The following is an 8,945-nucleotide window of genomic DNA, read 5'->3' as shown; positions in this document are numbered from 1 at the left end:
CAGAGCAATAAGAAAAGAAATGAAGATACATATATAATACATAAACTAAGCTGTACTATACAGATTAAACTATGTAACCATTTTGCCCTAATACTATATATGTGTGTACACATCATACTATTTAATTATTATCCTATATTTGGTTTCTTTTGTCTTTTAAGATGCAGGGACTTGGATCCAACGCCTCTTAAATGTCAGGAAAGTACCCTACCACTGAGCTACATCTCTCCCCATATTCTACTGTTATAATATAGTATCGTGTGACACCATGGAGTAAGTAAAGCTTAAAAGTAATTTTACTTTAGCATAAGAGACCAGGCGAGTAGGCTGTCACAGTGTCAAGCATCTCATGCTGGTCATGTCTGCCACTCCCCATGAAGACTGAGTTAAGGATGCCTTTGCTAATAGACAGCCTGACACTACCTTTTGTCCCTAAGACAAAATATCAGAGGGTAAAGACACCCCACAAAGCATCAGCCTGAGCTGGAGTGAGCCTGTTTTACCACTTCCTACCCCCCACCCTGTAACCAGGACCCTCCTGGGCCTATGTCTGAGAGGAACAGGAGCAGTCTCGGGTCTCAGGAGGGTCATCAGAGGCTGTTGGTTCTACCACACTGAGGGCCCCAGCCCAGGGGTTCCCTGCTGAATCAAGTGCTGATATAACGATCAGAGTCATGGCTCTTCCGAGCTCTGCCTTCCTCAGCACCTGGCTGTCCTTTCTGCCACCCTGGCTGCTTCATAATTGCTCTCAGTAGCTACACAGCAGATGTTATGTCCCAAACAACGTCCTGGGATTTATTACTGAGCACACAGGAATTCCTTCACAGCGAGTATAGAAGAATGTTTGCCTCACATGCCAGGTAGCCTATGATGGATAGCGAAAGAGAAAACACAGTTTGGGGTTACTCTCAAAAATACAAAACAACAACAACAAACAAAAACTGTTTACACACTTTCCTCAGAGGAACTGGAACTGGCTTCGTCAAGACCAGGGCCCAAGCAACCTGCTGGCCCTGGAGCAGAAACAATCTTTGCAAAGTCCAATGTTCAGGTCCCTCCAAAGTCCGTGTGATGCTCTGATGGACAGGGAGAAGTTCCAATTCCAGTCAACTTTACAACCCTTCTCTGACACTGAGCTATCCCTGTCTCTCTCTGTCTCTCTCTGTCTCTCTGTCTCTCTCTCTGTCTCTCTGTCTCTCTCTCTCTGTCTCTCTCTCTCTGTCTCTCTCTCTCTCTCTCTCTCTCTCTCTCTCTCTCACACACACACACACACACACACACACACACTCACAGAGAGTGGAGCAGGGGAGAGTAGAGTGAAAATCATAGATAGGTAAAATTCCCCTGGCAAGAATTGAGGGTGATTTTTATGGGGTCCCCCTAGAGTATGTAAGGGGTGTAAAGTATTTTGAGATTTTTACGGGGTCCCCCTAATGTTCCTGGTGGGGACATCACACTAAGGCCAGCCCTCCAGCCACCTCCACTTCCTTGATATCTTCATTCAGATCCTTGAAATTTTCCTTGCCTGTTTCTAGATCTTCAGATTCCCAGGACAGATAAGGATTAAAGGACCTGAGGGGGTCACCTCTGGTTTCTCCATCTAGAGCTTCTTTGACAGGGACATCAGTGAAGGTGTGAAGGGTTCAGCGAAGGTGCTGGGAGGATCTTTAGAAGAGGAAGGGTGAGCGGAGAGAGAGAGAGACAAGTCCCACTGACTTCATCATTTCTGTGTGTGGGATGCAATTCTAAAATGGCTTGCAGATCGCAAAGCCTCCTTGCTTTTTATAGCACATCAGTCCTGGTCCTAAATTAGCAACCCCTAATCTCCCTCTGCTCTAGTTCTTGGGGGACACTAAGCTCCCAGAGAGGAGGCCCCTCTTCTGTCACATTGAGATCACCCGGCCAGGATGGGAGGCTGGGAAGAAAGTGGACTCGGAAGTGACTGCCAGGAGGGCTGGACTCTACCCCTGAGCCCTGGAACCAACCATGCTGTGGCTTTATGGCCCTTGCCTCTGCTGCCCCAGGGAGAGGCTGCTGAACTGCCTGGACCCTCCAGTCATGGATTCTGTTCTTGGTCTCTGTGGGGTGAGTTGGGGAGCTCACACACTGAGTATGTTGACACCTTTCTCCGTGGAGCCGGTAACTGTCCATATCAATCATGCTTGTCAGAGGCTGATGAAAGGCTGGGGATGGGAATCAGAGCTGCTTGCCTAGCATGTTTAAAGCCCTGGGTTCCATCGCTGGCACTATGGTCTCGTATACAAGTAATCCCAACACTGGGAGGGTAGAGGCGGACGGAGCAGATGTTCAAGGTCAAGGTCATCATCACCCAGCCTGGGCTTCATGAGACTGTTTTTAAATGTACAGCTGGGAGCTGGAGAGATGGCTCAGAGGTTAAGAACACAGTCTGCTCTTCCGGAGGTCCTGAGTTCAATTCCCAGCAACCACATGGTAGCTCACAACCATCTATAATGAGATCTGGTGCCCTCTTCTGGCAGAATGCTGAATACATAATAAATAAATAAATCTTAAAAATAAATAAATGAATAAACAGCTAACAAAAACCAGCCAAAGCAGAAGCGTTTTGCAAATGGTGGGCACTGTCCCTACCCCGCTCTGTGGCAGGTGTTTTTGCTTCTTTTAGGTGGCATCCCCATGATCCTATAGCTCCTTGTCTAGACAATCAGTTTGAGCTAGGGTCACCAAGCAGAGGCTCCTGGCCTCAACTCAGTTTGATCATGTCCTGCAGGTGCCAAAATAAGACATCAAAAGTTGGTGGCTTAGAAACAGTCAACTTGCCGGGCGGTGGTTGCGCACACCTTTAATCTCAGCACTTGGGAGGCAGAGGTAGGCAGATTTCTGAGTTCGAGGCCAGCCTGGTCTACAGAGTGAGTTCCAGGACAGCCAGGGCTACACAGAGAAACCCTGTCTCGAAAAACCAAAAAAGAAAAAAATAGAAAAAAAAAAAAAAAAAAAAAAAAAAAGACAAGTTGGTGGCTTAGTAACAGTCAACTTACCTTCTCTTGTGGATTGTGGATACCAGAAATTCAAGTATCCATGACTGTGCCCTGCAGAACTGCAGTGGGAAGACTCATCCCTGGCATCCCTCTGCCAGTCTGGCCTCAGTGGCACACCTCTGTGTTCCCTCTCTCTCTATTCATCTGTGGCTTCATCGGGATGTTTTCAAGACATGTCTTAAGGTCACTAGTCATATCATGTTAGAGGCTACCCTAGTCCAGTGCAATCTCATTTTAACCTACTACAAATGAAGAAAAAAGACCCTACTACAAATGAAGACCTTCTCAGTTACAGTGGCCAGGAAGTTGAGAGATGCTGTTCAATGCCATACACACAGTGACAGTCGCACCCAGGCCCAGACAAGAAATGTACCAGGCTCTGCCTCCCTGAGTCTGGGCAACATAAGCTAAGAGAACACCCCCCTTTCTGGTAGCAAGAAGAGAACAGATAGTGTGATGGTTTATACATGCTTGGCCCAGAGAGAGGCACAGTTAGAAGGTGTGGCCCTGTTGGAGTAGGTGTGTCCCTGTGGGTGTGGGCTTTAAGACCCTCATCCTAGCTGCCTGGAAGCCAGTAGTCTGCTAGCAGCCTTCAGATGAAGATGTAGAACTCTCAGCACTTCCTACACCTGGATGCCACCATGCTCCTGCCTTGATGATACTGGACTGAACCTCTGAACCTGTAAGCCACTCGCAATTAAATGTTGTCCTTATAAGAGTTGCCTCGGTCATGGCGTCTGCTCATAGCAGTAAAACCCTAACTAAGACAGGTAGGGAAAAGTGAGCCACAAAAAGATGAAGACCAACCAGGCCCTTCCTTCATAGCATCCTCTGGGGACACTACCTAGGGCTTCCTTCCTGGGGTGTCTCCTGCCTCTGCCTAACCAGGAGACAGCTTCCCCTTCGGGAGATTGTCTTTGTTTATCATTTTCATCTATTTCCTTAATAAGGGTCTCACTCTGTAGTCTCAGTTGCTCTTGACTCATGATCCTCCTACTTCAGCCTCTTAGATGCTGGGACCACAAACCTATGCCTCTGAGTACTTGGAGCCAGAAGCAGCCATAAGGATGGGTATGTGTCTCACGAACTGATACACTAGACCACCATCTTCGCAGCTACCCAGGATTCCAGCATCGTGTTTGAGCCGCTGTGTATCATCGGGGCCATCCTCAGGTGGGCTGCTGGTGAGCAGTGTCTGTCCAGTGATGACCAAAGATGTGCTTAATGACAGACAGACTCTGTGGGGAGTGAGACTCCACCAGGCAGACAGCGAGGCCACAGCAGACCTGGCGGCTCCGGCCTCTGAGCAGATGATAATGTTTTCGAAGCCCTCCTCCAGCCCTCCAGCTCCCAGATGTGATGAAACCATGGGATTCTAAAGGCAGAATGATCGAGCTGTTCGGTAAGGGCCCCAGACCCACCCCTAGAGGCCCACCCCTCTAATAAAAAAAGACCTGGCTGTCAAAATAAGTCCAGGTGCCATCATGACCAGTCCCCACCTTTAAACTGAATGATACATGATATGGAATGCACGGCCTACCTCCTCACGAGGGGACGTCATCTGCCACTGTACAAAATTTTTTGAGACAGATTTTCCTCTGTGTGTACCCCAGCAGTCCTGGAACTCGATCTGTAGACCTGTTAGACCTTGAACTCATAGACATCCACCTGCCTCTGAATCCCAAGTGCTGGGATTAAAGGCATGTGCCACCGCTGCCTGGCTAATATCTTTATTTCTTTGGAGGGGGAAATTGATATCGGCCCCTCTCTATGTAACCCTGGCTGTCCTAGAACTTGCTCTGTAGATCAGGCTGGCCTTGAACTTAGAGGTTCCTCTACTTCTGTCTCCCCAGCTCTGGGATTAAAGGTGTGTGCCACCACCGCCAGCTTCCAGAAGCAAATCTTAAAACTATCTTTTCAGACCTCAAACTAGATTGATCCCACTGTTCTCCTCCACACATTGAGATTTGAACAGTGTTGCTTTTTCACTTGATTTCACTGGTTTGTCCACGCCACCTTCTGCTTCTATGTGTACACGGCATCCTATGTCCGTGTGTCCGTGTGTGTGTGTGTGTGTGTGTGTGTGTGTGTGTGTGTGTGTACAAGCGTGCAAGCATCCCCTCTCTTTAAGGGCAGCAGGCGTACTGCATCAGGACCACCCTACTCTAGTACTCTCATGTTAATTTTTTGCAGATCAGCCGTTTGGCCATCTGATGGAGTGAGTCCTGTTTTAGCGTTGAGGTGCTGGGCACAAGTCACCCACAGCATGGAGTGATCTAGCCTCTGCCACTGCTTGCTAGTGGACGCCACATGAGATGGTGACATAAGAGCTGCAGGTTTGGACCTGCAAAGCTCTGGTGTGTTCTCAGCCGTCCTACACACATCCTACAGACTCATTCACTTGGCCGGCCACAGCACAGCCTTCAGGATGCTTCCCGTGGAAAAGAAACTAATTAAAATGCCTTTCAGGTTGAGAGAATGCTCACTCCTCCGCCGCTTCCGAAACTCAACCTTGAGATGGCTCTTTGCACATTCCTACGAGAAAGGCAATCCTGTGACTGTCCTCAGCAGAGTGCCTTGATCATAATAACTTATTTTCCCTTCTGATGGGAGAATAGGATGGATGGCCCTGGGTGGGTTTCTTATGAACACGGCATTAGTGGAATCATGGCGGCTTCCCATCTATTACTGTCTCTTTCAACACTCTTAACGGACAGGTTCTCTATACAGTTCAGAGCAGGGCCCTAAACTCACAGAGCAAAGGCGAAGTTATATAGTCAAAACCACAGGAAGGAAAGAATTAAGGGAGGTTGAGGCTGGAGACAGAGGAGGGGGAATCAACCTCGTGACATGAAGCTCTTCACCGACACGTTTGTTAAGAACTTGTGGGTTGAGTACAGTCAGTCACGCAAGGCTCAGAGCTGGCGCAATGGTCAACGGAAGCCTTGAGAGGTCAATCTGTCCTATGTGCTGTGTGACTTTGGAAAAATCACTCATCTACTCTGAAATTTGAGGTTCAGATGTATGAAAGAGTGAGATTTAGACCTTGCTGTCAAGGTAATGGGATGAGGAGATGCAGGCAGAGACTCTTGCATAGAGCTAGTGCATAGCAAACATGAGACTTCTCACTTCCTGACAGGCATAATCCAGTCCCTGCCTCCGTACATGAGGCATGGGCAAACTCCAAGCTGGCTCCAAACTGGAGTTTCTCCTGCCTCATCTTTCTGAGTGCTGGGGGTGCAGGTGTCATCATTACCATGACCACCTCAACGCTGTGATGTGAAGTTGCTTGGGTACGTTTTTTAAGTCAGAGATAACATTACATTAGAGCCCAAATTCCAAATTGGTTCCAAAATTCTTTAATAAGATCTGTTAACCTTACAAACTCTGATTCTTCTCATTCATCCCCTGAGTATTTTAGGGTGTCTTCACCCGCCCCAAGGCTTCATTTAACATTTCCTAAGTGGAGCAATAGTCTGTGCTAATCCCTTGTGGCTCTGACGCTAAGAGAAGAGGTTACGGCCAGCACAGGTTCTCCTGGCCTTGTGTGCTCTCACTAGGGACCCAGCTTTGTGTCTGTCTATCTTTGTCAGTTGAACTCCTGGTTTTAAGGCTTGTTTTTGTTTTCATAGGGCTTCTGTCACTCCAGACATTACATGTACCTTTGAAACATCAAGAAACGAGGGGAAGGTCACCCATTTTTTGTGCCTTCTATGAGGAAACTCAAATTTTGCAGAAATCTGTTGGCTTCTACTTTTGCTTAATATGCCTCTGTCTACAAGGGAATAAATTTCAGTATAATAGCTACAGGCCTCCTCAGAGGGCAGGGGGGGACATGGACATGGGGTTGACTGATAATGAGTTTGCCACAGAAACTCAAGGTGACCCGAATGTTACTATTTAGGAGAGAGTCTAGGAAATAAATCCCAACTTGAATCTAGCAAATGTTTCATTCCAGTAAATAAATTTCACCCTTGTCATGTGGCAGGGCCAGGGTTAATGGTTCAGCAGAAACTCCCTCTGAAGATACAGAGACTAGGAAGGGGTACCCGTCAGTGGACACCAAAACTTATTTCTTTATGAAACTAGCACACCTTACCATGAGGGCGGGGGCATTGAGAAAACTGTCACAGAGAACTTCCCACATATATGGATGCTGTCCCAGCTATCTGGAGAAATATACTGTGAAAAGACACATTCATTCATTCATTCATTCATTTATGTATTTATTTGGGCATCGTACCACAGAGTGTTTGGAGGTCAGAGGACAATTTGTGAGAACTGGTTCTCTCCTGCTGTGCAGGTGTTAGGGATAAAACTTAATGTCTTAGGGTTTTTATTTGCTGTATAGAGACACCATGACCACAGCAAGTCTTTTTTTTTTTTCTTTTTTTGAGACAGGGTTTCTCTGTATAGCCCTGGCTATCCTGGAACTTACTTTGTAGACCTTGAACTCAGAAATCTGCCTGCCTCTGCCTCCCAAGTGCTGGGATTAAAGGCATGTGCCACCACTGCCTGACAATCACAGCAACTCTTATAAAGCAAAAAACATTTAATTGGTGCTGGCTTACAGTTTCAGAGGTTCAGTCCATTATCATCATGGCGAGAAGCATGGCAGCATCCAGGCAGGCATGGTGCTGGAGAAGGAGCTGAGAGTTCTACATCTTGATCTGAACCAGGAGCTTGAGCATAGGAGCCCTCAAAGCCCACCCCCACTGTGACACACTTCCTCGAATAAGGCCACACCCCCTCCAATAAGACCACACTTCCTAATAGTGCCCCTCCCTACGAGCCAAGCATTCAAACACGTGAGTCTATGGGTGCGGGTCCTATGCAAACCACCACACTTGGAGTATCAGACATAGCCACAAAGACCTTTACCCACTGAGCCATCTCTGAGAGACGCACTTTAAATCAGCATGCTACTTCTATTGAGGGAGTCAGCATTAGACTTAGAGTATCAGGTTGGGAGTCACTTAGGAAAATCAATTTGACAGTCATAAAAGCACTCCTCGATTCTTACTTTTAAAATGTGTGTCCCAAGCCGGGCAGTGGTGGCACATGCCTTTAATCCCAGCACTTGGGAAGCAGAGGCAGGTGGATTTCTGAGTTCAAAGCCAGCCTGGTCTACAGAGTGAGTTCCAGGACAGCCAGGGCTACACAGAGAAACCCTGCCTTGAAAAACCAAAAAAATATATAAATAAATAAATAAATAAATAAATAAATAAATAAATAAATAAATAAAATGTGTGTTCCAAAGTTGATCGTCAACCTGGATCTCCAGATTCAGCTGTTTCTAGAATTCAAATCAACCACCAGAAAATGACATCTGGGTTTGTTGTTGTTGTTACCAGTTTTTTAATGGGAAAATACTGGAAATGGTGTGCCACAAGGTTTGAAAGCAGCTCACAGACTGGGACCCCTGAGACACACACGCTCTCGGTTCTAGGTCCTTGAGGCAGGTCCAGTCACAGGGCTGTGCCACTAAGGCTCATTCCTCGGGCATCCTATGGGGACATGCAGCAGACCCACATGTCAAGTCCACAGTCCCATCATTGAAAACTGACAACGAGCCAGTGCTTTAGGGCTGAAAAGAATTTCCAGATGAAAGCAGAGTAAACCAGAACCCCCTAGATGGGTTAAATCCCCCAGGAACCCTCCAAGAGTCAGAAATAAGTCAAAGTGCTTGACTGTACCCGCAATTGGCTAGAGAGAAAGGTGCCCGCTCCATCTAGGTCTATCACAAATGGGGTCAGTGACCAGTAAGGTCAACAATGGTGACATTCTCAGGACAGGCTGCTCAAGGGACTGGGGTTACCAAGGACACAAGGCTGCTCTTCGGTACATAGCTGTCTGTAATGTCAGAGTCCAATTCCAAGATCTTCAAGGTTGACACCAGGTGTGACAGCTCCCAGTCATGTCACCAAG

At 47.2% G+C, this 8,945-nt stretch overlaps 1 long non-coding RNA gene across 1 annotated transcript; it reads left to right on the top strand.

Moving 5' to 3' along the window:
- Positions 1 to 1,858: 1,858 nt before the first annotated feature.
- Positions 1,859 to 8,183, top strand: LOC143435126 (uncharacterized). Its single transcript, XR_013105131.1, has 3 exons — positions 1,859 to 2,085; positions 4,020 to 4,419; positions 5,211 to 8,183. It is a non-coding gene; the product is annotated as an uncharacterized LOC143435126 (long non-coding RNA).
- Positions 8,184 to 8,945: the final 762 nt, after the last annotated feature.

The sequence above is a fragment of the Arvicanthis niloticus genome, chromosome 19 (genome assembly GCF_011762505.2).
Source record: "Arvicanthis niloticus isolate mArvNil1 chromosome 19, mArvNil1.pat.X, whole genome shotgun sequence".
Classification (NCBI taxonomy): Eukaryota; Metazoa; Chordata; class Mammalia; order Rodentia; family Muridae; genus Arvicanthis; species Arvicanthis niloticus.
The sequence above is the reverse complement of the archived record's forward strand: the minus strand, read 5'-3'. Positions and strand labels throughout refer to the sequence as shown.